Here is a 20,958-nt window from a genome sequence, read left to right on the forward strand (position 1 = left end):
TGAGAGCATTGGATTCCTCTCTTACAAGTGTAATACTGTGATTATTAAATGGCATTCTTTAGAATACTTGTTTATACAACATTCCCCTCCCCAAAAGCACAATCTAAGAATTCCAGTTAATCCTATGAAAATACTTAAACGGCAGAGTTCACTTTTGAATCTAACTTAGTAACCAAGTCATAACTCTATGGAAATAAAATATACTCAAGCATGATAGAAGAGGAAATGTGGCCAAATCATTGTCTAAAGCAATTCCCATAGTCTTTGTAGTATTTTCTTTCTGTCCCATTATGTTCATTGTAATGAGGCATAGGGAGGAGAGTTCTCTGGCTCCCCTTTTTTGTATTAAATAGCAAATATTGCTACTTTTTCAGCTTCTCAACAATTCAGGGGTTTGGTACTCCTTTTCAGTGTTTACAAAATTTGTATAGTATAATCTTTAGGAACATGTCATCACAGCTCATACAGATAAAATCCAAACAGGGCTTTCAATCACAAATAGAATGCAACACTGAAAAATAATTCTTCAAGCCTTTATTAAGTGTGTATAATATGAAGCATTTTGCTGTGTGCTGGGGCTATTAAAAGAAAAGAGAAACACACAAACAAATGCAGTAGCAGCCATTTCCAAATTATAGTTTGCCTTTCTCAGTTTGCAAAACCATAGTGATTAAAATGGAGCCAACACAATACGACAGACCCACTGGCTTGGAATACAAAAGACATATGAGGGTCCCTTGCTCTAGACATGTGTCCATGTGGAGTCAGCTGCAAAAGAAGCTATTGGAAGTGGAAGATGGGCCATGGTGAGAAGCAAACATTGTGCAGCTTGGGAAAATAGCATCTCTATGTGGAAGAGTAACCTAGAATGTCTCTGAATTAATTTTCTGTTGTCTATAGATTCTTGAAACATCCTACCCCGGTTTGAGCTTTTGCAGAAGATTGCTTCTGGTTTCGGGATACATATAGGAAGTACAATAAATTCCTCTGGTGGTGATATGGGTCTTGGATTTTCTTTCTATGTAGTTTAAGGTCCAACATAAAACAGATTGAAATTCTGAGGGAAGGGGCAAGGTCTATTTTCATGCAGAGCCTTCTATCTACAACTAATTCACCTATAATCTGTGCTTTTGTGAGTTCTTCAGGCTGAATTCCACCCTCTTCAGTCTTCTCTAGGGACATTCTGGGGACTGCAATGGCCCAAGGGTTGGGAAGAGGTACAGGGCAAGAGGGTTGTTGATGGTGGTTTAATGTAACCAATCCTTATCTAGTAGTAAAGTGGCTAACTGGCAAAGAGATTTAGTTCTGCCTCTGACTTGCATCTCTCTCCGTGACTTTGAGCGTGTCACATGTCTTCTTTGGGGGTTCTGTTTTCACATCTATCAGTTGAAGAAAGTGAATTAGATAATTTCTAAAGTCTAAATTAAACAAAGTTGATCTGATTTCTAAATTGATCAAAGCAGATATTATCTTTAGTTGCATGTCTTTTAAGACTGCTGCTCTACCACTTGAGCCATACCCCAGCCCCGGTTGCATGTCTTTTAGTTATTTTCTTTTGTTCTTTTTAAAAAATAGAAGTAGCTCTGTAGTCATCTTGTAGGACTCTAGTTAATAAATTTGCTTGTAAAATTCTTATCGTTTTGCATAAAGAAGGTGTGGTAGACTTGAAAGAATGAGATACCCCAATTAGTACTACTGCAAAGACCACATTGAATTCTTCAGGTTACCTATAGTATTATGGAAAAACAGTGTCAGTAGAAAGGGAGTAAATGCACTGATTTATTATTATTGCTGCTTGAGCAGACAAAGGCACAGGGTCTCAGAGTTGCTGGTTGCTGTTGTTTATAATCTTGTCATTCTTACCACAACTTTAAAGAAAATGCAACCAAGAGGAGAAATACATTCCCAAGTAAGAGACACATGGGTAATGAAAAGGCAAAAAATGAGGGATCGTCTCTGTCTTCAGAAAATGTGAGACTGGTTTGAAATTAAAACATAATATCCAGAAAGATGAATTATGTGTAAATGGTACATTTTGGTTGAATTTGTCATCAGCCATAGTGTTTGATTCAATTCATACCTATCTCTTTTACAAGAAAAATAAAAGATAAGTATACATTGCTGCTAGCATTGAAGAGGCAATTCAACTCTAAGAAAGTGCTGGAATTTTTCTCTTGTATTATCTCCAAATCTGTCAGCAAATGTAAATTATGATTGCAGAACTTCTATTATTGTGGCAGTATTACAAGTAGGAAAAATTTAGCAGTATTTTCAGGTCCCAGGTGGATATATGTCTGACTGCCACTTACATCTCTGATTTTGATTCATAAAGCAAGAATAAAATTATGAAGGGAATGTGTTGCCCCACCTAATCTGGAATTTTTGTCAAATACATCAAATTTTATAACTTTTTTTGGTTGTAAATGGAAGTTTTCCCCTTTCTCTCTTACTCTGAAAAATAAGTGCAAATGCTGTCAGTTTTAGAAAGAAAATACCAGAGGTTATTATACTTAGAGAGGGTCATGAATGATCTATTTACACAAAGTATGAGAGTTTTTGTAACCATGATTTAAAATGTTTTAAAATTCCAGATTAGAAATCTGGGAATTTCCTTTCGGGTTAAACCAAACACCCTTTAAAATGTTACAATTATACAAGTCACAGGAACCAATTAAAACTGTATCATTTGCATAGTCTCTTTTCTTCATGGCAGTGCAAACTTTTTCTCTTGAGAGTTTGATTATTATTTCTTTCATTATTCGTAATTGGAATTCCAAACTTTTATTGCTACTTAAACACAGTTACCTCTGACTCAACACAGTTGATTTCATTTCTGAGAAATCTTTTACCTCCTGATTAAACTAATACTACTTCTACTTTCCCAGATTACTCAAGTAAAATTAACCTTAGTGTGATTTCTACCTTCCCCAGACTACTAAATTGGAAATAAGGATGCTTAAAAAGGAATGTAGCATATGGTGATCACAAAGTAATTCTTCTCCAATATTCTCCAATATTCTGGAACATGACTAATAGTTCGTGAAATAGGATCGTTGAGTAAAAGTTAGCAGGAAGTGAAGTAGTTTTAAATACAGACTGCTAAATTCATAATGATCAGTTAGAAGGATAAACGTACCATCTATTTTTCTAAATACTAAAGATCAGGCATCACTGCAAGATACATTTGTGTTGGGAATAAGGATGAAGGTTTATTTGTAAGGGATGGCTGAGAAAGGTTGTGAATTCTGTAGTACAATAGAAAAAGGAGAGTTAAATGTCCATGTAGTGTCAGGATTTTGCGCCTTGGACAAAAGTTGGGGTGTGCTGGAAATGTTTTTCACTTATGAAAGAAGTGGTTAATATATATCCATGCTCTGAACATTTGTATTACTCATATCTCTTACTCTGCAAAGGTGTGGTGAGGATCAGACTTTCTTAGGAGCAATTTCAGGTTCGTAGAACTGGTTATTTTATGATACAATTCCAGGAGACGAGGACTACATTATGTTCTCTACTGGGTATATGGACGTAGCCGGCAGGAAGAGCACGAGTATACAATAACTAGAGTCACCAGTGCCATGAAATATGGAAAGGGTGACAAGGGAGTTGCAATTTGATGTTAGAAGAGTCATAGGTTAAGAGAACTCATTTTAAAAGATATCATTGGAAAACATGCATTGTAATCACATTTACAAAGCTGAGAATGTGGTTCAAATTCAGGGCTTAAATTAAAATGAGAGCAGGAGCTTTATACTGGATATAATTTTCATATATTTTTTGAGAAGGTGTTATGAAACATGGTGAAGGCATTTCTTGAATCAGTGTTTCTATTTTTCTCTGCTTATTGTTTACAGTGATATTTTATGATGTATTCTTCATAAGCATCTCTATTCTTCCTCTATGCTTTTGTCTGGGGTTGAAATAAAATAAAAAAAGTTAGGGGTATACAATGCTGTCAGGCCCATAATGAAATCTAGCTTTATTTATGTGTGCTTAGAGGATTTAGAGCAGTTTGAGCTGCTAACTGTGGTGTTAAACATTGCTTGACACTCCCCTCCCTTAAATCCTTTGAAAAGAGCTGATTTTTTATGTTCATGTGAAAGAGTCCTCAGAGAATAGTAAGAGGAATGTGGTTTGCTCATACATGGGATTATTTCATTATATGACTGTGCAGTTGTTAGAGGAAGAAGCAGTTGTGGGCTAAAGTACTATGGATCTGTTTCCTATAGAATGAAGTTAGGTGCTCTACAGTCTAGGAAATTTAAAGGAAGTCTGGGTTGTCACGCTTGTAAATATGTGACCAGTACATGACAAAAATGGAAAACAGTATGAGAATGAGACCTAAAATACGTCTCTTGTTGGTATATCTAACACAAATTATTTTAATTTAAATGACTGGGAAATTGAGCATTTTTTTGATATCCCAAAAAAATATTAGGGTGATATTTTTATAGGCCTTTATGACCTCAGATAACTGAGCTGACTTTTCTCTTGGAGAGTAGTTTTCTTGGTATTATGTTGTAGGAGCCTTTATGTTTGTACAGGGATGTTGTTGATAACTGTGGGAATAGGATTGCTCACTTCACACTTAAAGAGGAAATGTGCATATTAAAAGAGGAAGTGAGGCTTAATGAGAATGTTGAGGTCCAGGAAACTAAGAGGCACATTTAGAGAGGTGGCATGGAAATTAACAAGACCTGAAGCATAGGTGTCACCTGAGGGGGGGAGGGGTAGAAATGACCCAAACATTATATGCACATATGAATAAATGAAAAAAAAAGAAGGGGTATGAGTTTTGGTTTGTCTTAGTGATGGGAAGGTGTGGGGTAAGAGAAAGGATGTTTGGATCTTGAGTGATTGTTGTAATTAGAACACCATTGTTGCTTGAAATTTTATGGAGTGTCCGTGGGATGACCGTGCTTGTGGTTATGGGTGGAACAGACACTGGCTGGTTATGGAATCTGGCAGCTAGTACATGTTGGAACTGATCAAAGTCTTGAGAGGGTAGAAAGACTTAAGTGAGTCACATCTGAGGGAAATGAGTGTTAGTTGGTAATGGTGAATCAGTTTCTTGGGAGAGGGAAACCCACCAAATCTTATTCCCAAGAGAAAACGCAGTTTATTGAGGGAGTGTTTGCTGAGTTGGCTTGGCTGTGTGTATCTCCCACATCAGGTGAGTAGCTATTGTGTACGAGTGGTCTCTCTAGATGCTAGTAGCTGAGGACTGTTAGTAGGCCTGAGGATGGAAACACCAGGAAAAAAGATTTTGCTAAGTTAAGACCTGAGAAGCAAGCGAGGGGCATAGTTCAAGTGGTAGAGCGCCTGCCTAGCAGGCAGGAGGTTTGAGTTCAAATCCTAGTACCACAAAAAATAAAAAAAGGATTCAGAAAATTTAAGAAGCACTTAAATCCACTTTCTGCGAAACCTTACAGTTGGAAAAAATTCCAGTAATTATTTTTAATTAAAATTAAATTTTCATGATAACTATAATTTTAAATTTAACTTTATCATAATTGTTGTTAATTTTATTTTTCTTTCAAAAATAGAGATGGACTCTTGATACCCAAAAAATGTATGCACATGTATGTACATGCAAAATGATACCTGTTGAAACCATTTCAGGAATGGGGGGAGGGGAGAGATAAAGGAGAATGGTGGAGAGGGTGAATTCAAGTATGATATATTTGATATATTGTAAGAACTTTTGTAAATGCCACAATGTACCCCCACCCAGCACAACAATAAAAAAGATTTAGTAGAGTAAAAATTTAAATCAGTCAACATTATAGTGTAAATTTATTTAGTAGATTTTACCTCTTTATATCTGTTCCCTCCTGAGTCTGTCATCCTTTCCTTCCCACTCATAACCATACTTATGACTTGGTATGTAGCTTTCCATATCTTAGGAGTAAAAAAGAATATTATTCGTGATCGCATTTGAAATCTACAGAAGAAACATGTTTTGATAACAACAAATATTTTGAATAAAAATTGTATAGGGCTTTTTAAGTACTAAAAGACAAGATCTTTCTTTGCAATTAGTAACACTGCAGGCAGGAAATGATGAGATGGATTGCAGTATATTTTAGTCCCTGCCAATTATGTCAGTGAGATCAGAGGTATATATAAAATATATTTTTAGTGGTTGCACAACACTTAAGCTGTGGCAGTCTTCATCCTACACTTTTGTGGCTTAGCTTGGCAGATCTGAGAGGGACATAAGCCACAAAGTGCTATGGGTCTGAGAATATAATGAAGTCATGCATTACGGTAAAGGGTGGGAAGGGGGACGTTAACATTTTCCAATCCTAAACTCTGCACTTACATGCTTCATATACATTTTTCTATTTCTGTGTTTGTAACCTACTGAAACTACATAAAGACTGCCTGAAGTTCTTCATATATAAACTTCCAGGCCTAGTGACTTCTCTTCCTTCATGTTTGTAAGGCTCTGTAATGTCCTGTAAAGCAGTGATTCCCCAACTCCTCTGCACACAGTGGCTGTTAGATGGTGAATTCTTGCATTTGTTGGTATTTTGTAGGGTTCCTTTGGTAGGAGTTGATACTTGAGCTTGACTATCAAGATTAACAATTGACTGGAGAGGTGAGTCTGGATTGAGAGTGAAATGTGGGAGAGTGAGGAAGCAGTGAAAATAGATCCCAGACAGATGGGGGAAGTTAGTTCTTACACCAGTCATGATGACCAGATAGGTGATGGCTCAACCTCCTGGGTCCTCACTGCTTGTTAAAACAGCAGATGCAGGGAATGGAATGTAAAGGCAGAAGCTTCTGGACTGTCAGCAACTAGGATGACTGGGAGAGCTTTGGTCTACATTGGAAATAGAGTGTAACCATCTCCAGTAAAGGGGCACTTTGTTGAAATAAGTAAGTTTTATTAGTATTCTAATTACCAATAATGTCTGTTAGAATGAGGATACGTGTTACCATATAAAAACGAATGGAAATGTTCATCTTTTGGTTGCTTCTGGTGCATTTTCCATTCAGATCCATAATTTTGCCTCATTTCTGGCATCTACCTATGTTAGAAAAGGTCTCAGAAAAATGAATGCTTTTCATTTTTTTAAATATAAATACATATTGGTCTTTTTTCAAGGAAGGGTTTGATTGGTATGGAAGATACCTATTCATTTGAGATATTTCTCATTGTGTGTTTACCCTTATTTTAGCTTCATTTGACCTAGTAATCTGTGCACTGCATTTGTGGGTTGTTGTAACTTGGAGACTGAACTCCCAGGCTTAAATCAATCTCAACGGTATACATTTATTATGGCTTTAGGAAGGGGCTGGAAACTCTTCTCTAAGTAATCAGCATTCTCTATTGTTTCTTACTTTTTAAAAGCCACTGAAGCATTTCCTGAGTTATCTCCACTAAGATTGATTTTGTTTCTGGTGGTCATATATTATTGAAAAGTAATCCAATTATTATTTAAAGATGGGTTGTTAGTCACTTAGAGATGTTTTACTAGGAGAAAAAAAGTCAGCATTATAACTTGTTCAAGTAACTATTATGAGATTATACTGCACATCAAATAATAATAAATGTATATGCTTTAAAATTTTATAGACTAAATTTCTATAACTGCATAGTAGATGTATAACTTTAATAACTGATTATTTTTGTTGTTTGCATAAATTCATTGCTCTTTAAAATGTGTATTTGTTTTTATAGAAGCACAGGAGTTTCTTTTTTTTTTTATGGGAAAGAGACAGCCTTTGTTTTTGTAAGTGAATTCTTAGAAGGCGTTTCAGGAATGGATTTTTTGTGGCAAGACTTTATCCCACACATTGTTGAAACTTTTATTAGTCAGGGCTTATCAAATTCCATTTAGCACATTTTCCTTTCCATTTAAACATGAGGACATGAAGGTAATTTAAATAGTCTAGAAAATTTACATATAGCTGTTCATGGAATCAAAATACTTCTTTTCAAACTTTTTATTTTGACCGTGTAATAACAATTACTTGGTAAAGCGAGATAATTGTTAATGAGACAATGCAGAGTGATGAAACTGTAAGTTAACAGTGCTCCGTGAAAAAGAGGAACAATTTTAATGTGGATTTACATTTTAGAAGGAAGAATATTTAAAGTCCCCTTTCAAAATACTGCCTTGACAATAGCTCTTAATTCAATTATAATTCTGCCCAAAAGTTAGAGGTGTAATAATCAATTAGCAAGCCAAGTTTCACAGAGAGTAAATACAAAGAACCTGTGTGTGTGTGTGTGTGTGTGTGTGTGTGTGTCTGTGTTGGGGAGTAGGGTCTTTGCTCCTGAAGATGCTCTTTAAATGGCTTTTGTTTTCGTGTTTCCCTTCCCCTTTGTCTGTAGTCAGTTGGATTCTCCTGTGCACCAGCGCCATAAGTGACAGCCACTGGCAGTAATGAGGCTGCACACTCAGCCATAATTGAACCCTGTCAGCACTGCCCATTAAGGCTGGGGTGTGTATGCCAGTTTATTAATCCAAAGCCCGTTTCTTCTCCTCCATCATTTCCCTTTTACACCATGGCACTGTTTCAACGCCTGATCCCCTCATTGTGCATATGGAGGTTTAGGAATAGAGAGTAATTGATGTTGTTGCTCCAGTCTTGAGGAATAACGCCTCTAATAAGGACATGTTCACATCTGCAAGCTAGGATCATTGTGCAATGGCTGTGCATTGTTTAGGCTTGTAGGATAGTTATTTGCAGTTAGGATTTGTTTTGTGTGTGTGTGTGCATTCCCATTTAGGATCTCAAATTCTCACAGTTCCATGATATAAAAGTAGATATTTGTGATTAAGAGCATTCATGCATATTTGCATATATAATTTGATTTTATAATAAAATTAAGGATGTATTGTGAAATCCCAGTATAACATACAACTGAAAGTGAGTATTCTCTTTATGTACTAGCATAAAATATGAAGTGCTTATGTGTTGTACACTTGGTTAGTCAAAATTTCTGAGAAAAACTGTTTTTCACTTATTTAAGTGTAATGATGTTGACATCATAATAATAGTAAATTAATACCAGTATGCTTCCATCTAGTTTATTCTTTATTTAACCTCTATAATGTATTCCAATTTTATTGTTGCTTTCATTTTGGGTTTTCTTTCTTTCTTTTCTATGGCACTGGAGTTTGAACTCAGGGCCTCATGCTTGCTAGGCAGGTGCTCTTACCACTTGAGCTGCCACACTTGAGCCCTGTTGTTTTCATTTCATACTTGGAATATAGGATCCTTTTCCATGTTCAAATTCTGTGGTGTTACAAGCAGAGATGACTTAATTTATCACTTCTACGGTAAACCTTTCTAGCATTATTATGTGTAACTTTACTTAGACCCTTTCATCTCATCATGCTGAGTGCACCCTTTTTTACACTCAAAAAATCTAATTAAATGAAATCCCCTTTTGAATAATTTTGAATCTGTAATCTAAGTGAGACTTACTTTTTAATGTGCCTTCTAAGTAGGAATCAAAGAAAATATACTTTGGGCCTGAGTAGAAAGGTAATTCAGCTCACTTAATTGACATGCAGAAATGTGAGAAAATGGTTCAGCCTGTAGATAGAAAATGAGGGGAGGGAGGTAGGGGGGTAGACAGGAGGAGATTTTGACAAAATATTTGAAAGATTCAGGTGAGTTCCCTAGAAATGAACAGCTTTAAACTGAGGAGCGTTTATCAGCACTATCGCATGCTTTACGATAATGCTTAGCGGTTTTGTTTATAGTTATGAAGTGAGAATATGGAAAGTCTCAATATTCAGTACTTAAATTATTTGTGATGCTGCTGTGTTGGACAGGCTAACTGGAGTCTAAGGATTCAAGGATTCAGTTTCAGTAAATACCAAGAAAAACAATAAAAATAAAGTTGGAAGGAAGGAATAAGCAAAATGCAGCTTTTTGAGAGTGGCGGTGTGCTTTTTACTCATTGACATATATTTGGCGTTTAGCGTAAGTCTGGAACCATGTAAATTTACAATCAGCATTTTGTCCAAAGAATGAAAATGGTGTATGGGCAGAGGCAACTTGTCTCTTTTGGTCTCTGCAGTTTCTCTAGTTCCCACAATGGTGCCTGTTATAGAGGAAGTGTTCAACAAGTCTTTATTGAATACATTCATTAATTCAGCTTATAGTATGGGGGAATCATTTCTTACACAGCAAGGGTTTTTAACCTAGTTTCTTGATGGAATTTGCAGTAGTATAGTGGAAGGCCAAAAACATTTGTTTCACTAAATGTTGTCAGTTAAGATATGTTAAAAATTTCATAATGATGGAAAATCAAAATATAGTCAGTCACTTAATCTCTATTAAAGGCAACATAGCATGTGTGTTGATTATCAATTTTTTTTGTAGAAAACAAAGAGACTCCTTAAAGTTTTACAGTTCCTTTGAGCTCTGTGACATTGGCATGTTTAATGGTCAAAACTAACACCAGGTTGTAGGATCAGAAGATACACAGGTTTTTCTCTTCTGTTTCTGGGTCGGTGGTGGCAGGATGCAGGTGAGGAACATGCAAACATGGAATGTGGAAGAGGGGTCACCTACAACAGCAATTCCAAGAAAACCAACCACAGAACAAGAGTGTTACTGGAGGCATGGCTCAAGTGGTAGAGCACCTGCCTTGCAAGCACAAATTCCAGAGTCAAATCCCATTACTAAAAAGGAGTTTTGTGGGTGTGGGCAACAGATAGACCCAACCCTCTGATTTCAGGACTGTCATTGATTTTGGTGTCATTAGCAATTTGACCTTTGATTATAACCATGTGGCTGGGAATTTTTACCAAGATAGAGAAACAATCCAATGATTTAATTTTTTAATGAAAGTCCAATTGTAGTAGAAGGAAAATAAACATATGCTGTATGTTTTGAAAATGCTTGAAGAATTTGTCATCGTGGAAGTTTTATACATCATTTAAATGAGAACTCAGTATTTAAATCTGTGGTGGTGTTTTGGAAAAGGACCTGAAGTTGATTTTCCTCACACTCTTACTCTTCCAGAGAGTCCCCAGTGTATTGAAATGAATCACTTGTATCTCCTATGGACGTCAGCTAGACAAGGATCTTAACAGAAGTGGGTATTCAGGACACTACTGAGCTATTGGGAATCCTGCCAGTGTTCTCAAGGGGTACGTGTATTTCCCTTGGGCAAAGACCACGGTTCTAGCAGAAAAGATAATGTGACTTTAAGACAATAACAACAACAGAAACTGTCTTCTTCCCTCCTTTTCCTGCTTTTTGGTTGGCTCAAGCAGGATAATTGCATCAACTTATTATTGAATCAAGTTCCTAAACTCATCACATTCCTCTTAGACCCTGTAAGACCTTGGGGCGCTACTGATTAGCTAATGGCTGTACTTCTAACAAGAGCAGGACCTAGTATGAGTTGTGAGAAAGTATAAATCATAGTGTAACTGCCTCCCAGTAACTTATTTGGCATGGGAGGTGGAGAAGAAGCTAAAGCTCACTTTGATAGAAGGTGGCTGACATTAGGTGCAAGAGAGGTCAGTGAACAGACTTGTGAGTGGTGGGAACGTTAGTTTCACACTCTGAAGAGCTATCCCATCTACCGACATGAACCAGCTCCACATCTGTTGCATAAGCTTATGTCTTTAAATTGTGATAGACTTCTTCTTCCTGAACTTTCTAGACACTTGGATCCTTGTGTTTACTGTGCTAAGACTGATGTTACCCATTAATCTAATATGATGTGACTGGGTTTTGAACTTAATAATTTATAATTTTTATTGACAATATCCCCTAATCTTTGCTGAGCAGAATACTCTTATATGTTCACGTGGACTCCCTCAATTTCAGAAAAATATGGCATCCCACCTTTACTCCTTTAAACATGACATTGGCACCTCACTTCTCAATGAGATGATTGTACGATATATCATTATCATAATTCTCTAACTGACATAAAAATAAGCAGCCCACATTTTATCCAATAGACCTTATTCTTTTATTGTGAGTGTTTTAGAGATATTTCTTCTGTATTGAGCTCTGAGATTTTTCACTTCCTGTGTGCTTCTGGAAAAGTCCTTGTTTTATAGTAGTTTATGTGGTTGGTTTCCTGGAGGAATGGTTAGGTTTTTTAAAGTCTCTTATAGTGACTGTCACAACCATGGTTTTATTTAATGGATGCCATTTGTTGATGTTGAAGTGGAAAGTGAAAGGGAGTTTTTGAGTCATAGCCCATAACTTTAGACAAATCCCCCTAAAGATCATTCTTCGGTACTGCTTAGTGGAGTATAAGAGGTTATAGCCTTCTGTAGGATGGTTTGGAAATGTGGAACAAAGGCTTTTTATGCAGTTTCTTTTTTAAATACAGGGTCCCTCTGTGTAGCTGATGATGGCATCAAACTTGCTATGTAACTTTAACTATGATGCCTTGACTCTTGATCCTTCTGCCTTAGCCTCCCATGTGTTGATATTACAGGTATGTACTACCATGCCTAGCTACAAAGGATTTTTTAAAATGTGTATCTTCTTTTAGGAATATTACCTCAAGAAACAGTTGAAGTTATGCTCAAAGATTTGACCAAATAATATTTCTTTCTAGATAGAAGGAAATATGAACTAGAAGAGCTTAAATAAACTAAGATTTAAATAGTAGAACATTTCATGAATTTTGTGTATTTATAGTATGAGTTACTATGTAGCTATTTGTAATGAAGCTATATAGTTTTATTTATTATCCTCAGTATTAAGGAAAATGTTATGGGGAATGAATTCATGTTTGCTAAAAAATAAATGTCTTAAAGTTATATGCACCAAAGGTGAACATGAAAGTAACCCGTGAGGATTTTGAGTCTTTTTTTGCTTTGGTCTTTAGACGCTGTATCTTTTTTAATTCTTCTATCACAAATACAAGCTCAATTCTTGTTGTGTTGTTTTCATATAAGAACTATGTATATTTATGCAAACATTTGTTGAACACAATCTGCCAAACCCTGTTCCACATGTTAAACTTGTTTTAGGGATATATTTTTTGTGAACATGGTAACTATAGTGAATTTCCTGCAGCAATTAATCATTCTCTAATTAACAAACAAAACAACGGGCTATTAATTTTCTTGACCTATCAAATTAACTTAGATATTTTTATGGTATTTGGCATGCTAATTTCACAAAGTAATGTGGATCTGTGGTTTTTATGTCCAAAAATGTTCCTGTTTTAAGTGGTTGTTAAAAGAAAAAGTGCTGAGGGCCATTTTGAGTTTTCAGTATCTAATTTGTGGACTTCAGCTTCATTCTAGTTCGTTCTGAGATTCCTTCAGTCAAGGAGGTAGAATTTGCTAAGAAATTTTACAGATATACTACAACTATACTTGTCTCTAATTTCTTACGAAGTAAGAAGTATTATTTTGTAAAGAGAGATTTCAGCCTCATTAGTAAATTTATGTATTCAGTAAGGCAATAATATTTCATTATGGATTTCATTTGAGAGGAAGACATTCTAGTGCTGCAAAAAAGTCTTCTAAATTAAGTTCCAAATTAGCCTTGTAATAAAATTGTAAATAATGATGTGTTAAAACCCTATGGTGCTGTGATACCATGTCAAAGTGTGTTTTTAAATTATGTTTCATGGTAAAATATTTAAATATGCAAGCTACCATACTCTTGTTAATAGACCAAGTCTTAGCCTAGAGCATAAATAACTTTTTTTTCAAATTAAAATTTTCTGATCTATTCATGGTCATAGTAACGAATGTAACAGAAGTTAATTTCAATTACTACTTAACCAGTGATGCTCAAGTGGCTAAAAAAAAAAAAAGATACCTCAAGTCAATCATTTTAGACAGTGATTTCATAAGAGAGCATTGCTCCCTGAAATGTGGTAATGGTGGTGTAGGATGAAGGGTTTTGAAACCCAAAACACCTGGGAAAACTTACACTATTTTCTTGTGGAGCTACAAAGGCATATGAGTATAATGAAGGCTCAGAAGTCTTGCAGTAGAGAAGCCAATATAATTTTGTTTAGTGTTTCTTAAATTTATGTAACCAGAGAGTTTTTTTATTTCCTAATAGGCCACACTTGATATTCCATGAGCCCTCTTTGGTCAAGGTGTCTACATTCTAAAGCAGTGCTTCTGAAGCTACTGTGGTAGAAGACCAACTTTTAAAATTCAAATCTTTTTGTCACTAGTGACACTTCATATACAATGGGTACTGTATAAGTCTGACACCATTCAAACTCGTCTGTATCCTGTTGAATATATTGTATTCAGTGTTCATGTTGTTGTGTGTTGCAATAATGTTAACTTACCATAATAGATTCTAAATGCTTACTCTTTCCTAAATTACTGTACCTTTCCTTTCCTGGACTGTAAACTCATTCTTGGAGAAATGACCTGGCCAGTGTGGGACACATGTGTTACCTCATTTGTTCAAAGTGAGGTCTGTATACTAGCACTGTTCCAAAATCTCCTGAGAGCTTGTTAGAAATGCATTACCTCAGCCCCCCCAGACATACAAGATTATGAATGTAAATTTCAAGATCCAAGATGAGGGCATAAGTCTTGTGCATATTAAAATTTGGGAAATTGAATTTAGAATCATGCTGCCCAATAGAAACAGAATACAAGCCACATACATGTAACTTGAAATTTTCTAGTGGAGACATTTAAAAAATGTAAAGATGATTTTAGCATATTATTTAACTTAATAGGTTGCATATAATCATTACTTCAACATAATCTATATTAAATGATAAAATAATTACATGTTTTTAATATGTCTTCAAAATTCAGTATATTTTCACACTGACAACACATCTCATTTCATACTGGCTACTTGGCCCGTGGTGCTTAGTAGCCACATGTGGCTAGTGACTATTCTGTAGCTTAAGACCTGCGATAATATCTGGCACATAGTAGATGCTTAGCAATTATTTACAGAGAAAAAGTAGTTGCCAGAGAGTATTCACTGAAGATGAGCCACATTGCCTGCTTAAAACTTGCAGGGGTTTTGGTGGAACAACATTAAAAACTAGGTCTCTTGACTCCTTGATCCATGTTCTTTTTACCTCTTGACTGTTTATTTTTTTTATTTTTGAGAATTTAAGTATGTTAAGTAGAGTTTAAAAATTCTCTTTAAAAGCACACTTTCCTAAATATTCATTTATCTACCTCAAATCCTTTCCAGGAAAGGTTCAATAGTGAGCCAGTAAATAATCAAGACAGTTTGTATTGTATTTTTTTTTGTCTTTCTAGTAATGCCTTGTCGTTTCTTTTTTACCTAGTTTGACACAAAAATTACTCAAATGTGTATTAGAACATTCTAGAAATTCTTTTTCCAAATTTGGTGAGAAGATTGGGAGATTTAAATACATTGGTCAGATAAAGAAATTACAAGTCATGGCACTTACATGTGTGATATGGGGTCAATTTGATTTACAATCCTATTGATTTATGGTATCAGGAGATCCAGAATTTTGTCTTTGAACAGAAAAACAGGATTTTGGGATAAAGCTCCACCCACAGGTTTCATAATCCCAGGTTGTGGAAGGTGGTGGTTAAAGGCCTCTTAGCACAGAAGTGCCAAGGGCAAGTGCTTAGGAGTTCTTTTTCCCCTAAGTGTGGTGGTTAGGGTTTTGAAAATATCATGATAGAAAATAAGGTTTTCTTTTATTGTCTCCTAATGAAGCCTCTACTGCTTTTTACTCCAGTTTTTAGGCCAGTGAAAACAGAATATTGGTTCTAGATATATTCTGAGTAGAAATTCTGAAACTACTGTTTCTAACTTGCTTAACTTGTTCAGTAAAACCTCCCAACATGGTTAGTGAGACAAATATAAGAAGTTAAGAACTCACAGTATGTTGATTCATGCAGGGACTAATTATTAGGAAAAGAAGGGATGTGGGACCTGGGCACCCTGGTTTTAATTTTGTTTTTCTTCAGTTCACCCTTTCTAAACCCTGTTTCCTTGTCTGTTAAAATGAGGATAATCGGAGCTTGTAGGATTGTGTTGAGAGGACTAAATGAAGCAACGTGTTTTAAGGTGTTTACATAAAGCTGGGTGAGCAGACATTAGTTATCCACCCTTTTCCCTGAACTCTGATGGCCTGGAGGAAATGGGAATTTCACATATGAATAGTTGATAGAAGCATGAATCCGAACAAGCTTTATGGAGGACACTTTGGCAGTCTTGGCTCAGCATAATTCATTTCTTCTGCAGACAAAGTTTAAATTCTTAAGATGTATGAGCAAGGGTGCTCATGATAACATTGTTTTGTAAAATCCCAAACTGCAGACAACTGAAATAGTCATAAATTAGAAAGTGATTATTGTGACTCTATACAGTGAAATGTCATAGATATCCTTGGAAAGATGCCCAAGACAAGTAGAAAAAAAAATGCAGGATGCTCATCTTTGTAAAATGTGTAAAAGAATATGCAATAACTTGTTAAGTGGGTCATACCAGAAAGTACAAATGGAATCTGGAAGAGAAAAGGACTTTGACTTTTTTACCCTTCTATGCAATTTGAAATTATTATAAGCAAATATTGCTTTCCTAAAGCATTTATATCAATATTTATGATAGAGAATATATTGCCTTGTAGCTATATATTCTAATTTTTTGGATGGAAAAACCAATTTGGAGGAAAGGGCTCAATATCTTACAGTGTAGTAATTTTGGAGTTTTGCCAGGCACTTACTACAAAATCAATTTAAAAGCCTGCATACTATGTTGAATTTGATTTAGTGTGTCAAGTTTGGTTTAGAAGTGATTTTTCTGGCACTTTTATATTGAAGAATCTAGTGTTCTACATTGGGATTTAAGCATTTTCATAATGACATAATTTGATATTTTGTAACAATTCAAATGATTAAAATGTATATGAAAAATGCAGCCCCAAAAAGTCACATTGATTGGTTTCTCTAAATTCACCGATTTAATATAAACTAATTAGGTCTGACTTTATCTGTTGGGGGAGGTCAATTTCTAAGTTACTTTATTTGCATTTTGTAAAGAAACATGAAAGACATAATAGATTCAAATTGATTTATTATAGGAGGGGCTTGTTCTGAATGAGTTTAGCTAAGTAGATACTAAAACAAAAGTGGCTTATAAAAAATTTGATAATGTAAGGATTTTTCCTAATCCTGATTAGATTTTAAATTGTCTTCTTAGTAGTTTGCATAATTATAAGGCACTGCCTAGCGTGAGTAACAATAGAAATAACTCATTAATGCCTGTTTCTGTTTGGCATTGTTCCAGGGCATGCAGCTTGATGGTTGCAGAGGAGACGGTCTGTAGCATTTCCCTGTCTGATATGCAACATCAAAGATTGCTAGGATTTCTCTACTCTCAGACATTCCTCATTTTGTCTGAAGTGGTAATATCCTGAAGAACCAATAGCAGCATGAAATTTAAAGTATGTTGGCACTTCCTGTCTCATTATTTTCAATTGTAGTGATATTAGAGAAGTATACTGGGATTTCTTGGTTTTTAAACAAAGCCAGTTATTACAAATAGTTTTTAAGACCAAGGTTATAAGGTCACATTACAATGTTAGTGACTGAAGTAGATTGCTCTCCAGAGCTAAGGTATAAATATATCACTTATAAGCCATAGTGTTTGATTATCATTAGTGCATTTTTTAGTGTGGTGCTTAGACATTAGATATGCATCCTAATTAATGAATAATGAGATGTTCGATCTGGAATTAGTGGGATTTTATTCTTCACAGTGCAATATTTTTCAATCCAGTTTATGCCCAACCATAGTGTATCAGGAAATAGCTCTATGTCCAATATAGCTGATGATTTGAACATGTTGACAAAGTAAGTAAGTCATAATATGATTAAACCATCGACAGCCCCTGTTGGTTAGCCTGATCAGCCCCACTTGAAAAGAAGGGAGACTTTTGATACATCAACATGAATCCAGATGTGGACCTTGCCATCACCACAATTTTCCTCACAGCCCTTTGTAATCAGCCCTCCCAGTGGTTTCCCAAACTCATACCAAGCAGCCCCTGATCTGCTTTCTGTTACAATGGACTGTATTTTCAAAAAGTTTATGTGGTTAGAATCATGTATTGCACTCTATTGTTGCAGTTTTTTTTAGTCAGCATAAGTATTGGGAGATTCTTCCAGGTTACTACCTTTTATCAGGAGTTTGTTCCTTTTATTTCTGAATGCTCCGCTGTATGCCTATGCCTTGGTTTCTTTATCCCCCTGTTGATTGACATGTAGGTTGTTGCCAGTTTGGGCTCTTATAAATAAAGTTATAGTCAATAGCAATAACAAAACACAACAAATGTGTACCCTAAAATACATATTCTTCCTGGAATAGACACTGTGGGACAAATAAAGACCCTCTCTTTTAGACTGTCAGAACAGCTCAAGTGGTGTATCACCTGCCTAGCAAGTTCAAGGCTCCATGTTCAAACCCCAGTAGCACAAAAAAAAGAAAAAGAAAAAAGAAAAGAAAAGAAGACCTTCTAGTCATTCACTGTGAGAAAATGGAGGAACTATTAAGACAATTTTAACCAATCAGATATCAGCATGTATTTCTTTACTATTGTTTCTTATTAATAAATGTTTGATTTATCAAGTTATACCATACAGTTATAGTTTTTAGATCTCTGTTTGTGTCTTCCTTACCTTGTTATGATTACTTAATTAAAAAAAAAGAAACCTATCATTCAAAGTAGTTTGGGTATCCCAAGGGATTACCTAACTTATTATTAGATTTAAAATGAGATATTTATCATATATGTCATAATGAAACACTGTGTGTGAGTGCCTCCAAACAATAAGTATTATTAAATTGGCCTATTAGAAATTTTAATTTAGAGATGTTTGGATATAGGTGTCAGTTAAAAAGTTGTCCTATTGAATTAGTGGAAGAAAAAAAAACGAACTTTGGACATGTAATATCAAACTTAGATATTTGTGCACTATAACTTTGAGAAGGTAAGAGAAATCTACCCTTTAGGTTCTTCACCCACATTTGTGCCTGATCAGTGGCTTCCAACTCTCTTCTGACCACCATGGTTCTGGGCTCAAAGTAGCAGTAACTATCAGAGCCCTGATCATGACGTCTTCTCCAGGACTGAAGATTTCCATTTCTGACATAGACTGAGTGTAACAAAAACTGCCCCTTTTCAACATGCCTGTATATATGGAAAAGTTATAAATTTAAGAAGTGCTTTTTCTTACAGGCTGTGTAACTTCTAAATTTTAGATTCACCTTCTTTGCAGCTACAATACCTTTGTTGGCTCACCAATAGCTCTAGATCTTAGTTTGTTCTTTGAAGAATTTCATTGTGTGCATTAGGAAAGTGTTTGCCATAATCCTTGGTTTGTGGCCATCTGCTCCCTGTGTCTTTATATCACCCTTCTTTGTGTATATCTTTATCTGTGTCTACATTTCCCATTTTTATGAGCACACCAATCATATTGGATTAGGTGATGCCCTAGTGACCTCATTTTAATTCTATTCTACTTAAGGTCACATTCTGAAGTACTGGAGATTCAGCCCTCAATTTATAGTTTGGGGGATACCATTGAATCCATAGCGTCTCTGCATTGGAAACTTGTTGTTTGGGAATGCAACAGTGTGGAAGATATGATCCTTTCCCACTGGGAACTAGAAGTCAAATTATCCAAGACAATCATGCCAGGTAGTTGCAAACAAACCTATGAATAATCTGTCATTCTGTATCTGTTTATTTATTTAAAGAATTTATAGAAAGCTCATGAACTAAAGCAGCAGCACAGTTAGAGGAAGTGTGTATTTTAGGTACACCAATCATGTAGGACTCTAATCATATGAGGAAAATATCAAATAAGAAAAAGGTTTTATGGCAGCTAAATATGAAATCTTCTAGGTTACATAGTTAAGCAGGGTGCTTTACTGCAGGAATTCTTAAAGTCTTGAACATGTTGTTGGGCTTTGAGAAGACTACAGTGTTTTCTAAACTTACTTGACCATATGACTCTTATTCATAGATTATCTCAGAAATTATGTTTCTTAGAAGACATTGTAAGCTAATTTGGTATCATACCATATCATCTTATTTTAAAAAAGTTGCCACAAAGTTACAGTAATCTAGTGGTTGTTAAAAAAATTCATGGCTCTTAGGATGCTACCGAAGGTTTTCAGAAACTTATAGATCTCTCAAGTTGACATAGCTAGTTGTTCTCAAAAGAGTACAAGTTTCTCTCATAATGGTTGCAAGAAAAGTACTAGTTAGTGGGTTGAATTCTTTGTTTCACCTAGCAAATTTAGTGACTTACTTTGAAACCTAGTTAAATGCAAGTGACTTGCTCTTATAAAAAAGCAAGGTAGCATATTAGCTGTACTTTTATTAACATGATATTTCTTGCCATATTTGAGATGCAGTAAGTGCTCTAACAACCAATGTTAAATTTTGCCTCAAGTCCCCTGGGCAATTTTTATGCCCCATCCTACTGTGGTTAGGAAGTGTGATACATAGATGCTATTCTGGGTCTTGAAAGCATATACATCCTGTATACTTTTGAGATAATAACACATTAATGATTATGTATCGACTTGAGGAAGTTGAACCTGTGCATCAAATTGTACTAGGAAAATCTTACAGTGAATAAAATGCTTGTATTAGCAATTTAGAGTTGGAACAATATCTGAACTTGTCTTCACTGTGAGAATTCAGGAAAGGAGGTGGTTGAGTTGTGGTTTAACAGCATTGACAGCCACAGATATGGATGGGAGGAAGTCAAATGAGTAGACTGGCCCAACCTGGCTAAGATGGAATACAGGGACTAGGGAGGTCTTAGATCCTGCAGGAAGGAATAGCTTAATTATGATTACCTACCCTCACTTTTGGAGTGAAGAAGTTATGGCCAATCAGAGCTGCTGGGAAGACTGTCAGACCTATTCACTGACCCAAGGTAGGAATGGAAATCAAAATTTCCTATAGCTTTCCAGGGACAGTGACCCTCAAGAATTACTACATTTCCC

The 20,958-nt window shown here is 35.5% G+C and overlaps 1 protein-coding gene across 2 annotated transcripts in view; it reads left to right on the forward strand.

The window, feature by feature from the left end:
• The window catches only part of Nav3 (neuron navigator 3), a 760,451-nt gene that overhangs the window by 53,272 nt on the left and 686,221 nt on the right, over window positions 1-20,958 (forward strand). Inside the window, exon 1 of one of the 2 annotated variants that reach the window (XM_074083987.1) lies at window positions 4,440-17,380. The exons of the other annotated variant lie outside the window; for it this stretch is intronic. The gene's annotated coding sequence lies outside the window, so the exon portion shown is untranslated. Of the gene's footprint in view, window positions 1-4,439; window positions 17,381-20,958 lie in introns of those variants that run through there. 2 annotated transcript variants of the gene reach the window in all.

The sequence above is a fragment of the Castor canadensis genome, chromosome 8, assembly GCF_047511655.1.
Source record: "Castor canadensis chromosome 8, mCasCan1.hap1v2, whole genome shotgun sequence".
NCBI classification, from domain to species: Eukaryota; Metazoa; Chordata; class Mammalia; order Rodentia; family Castoridae; genus Castor; species Castor canadensis.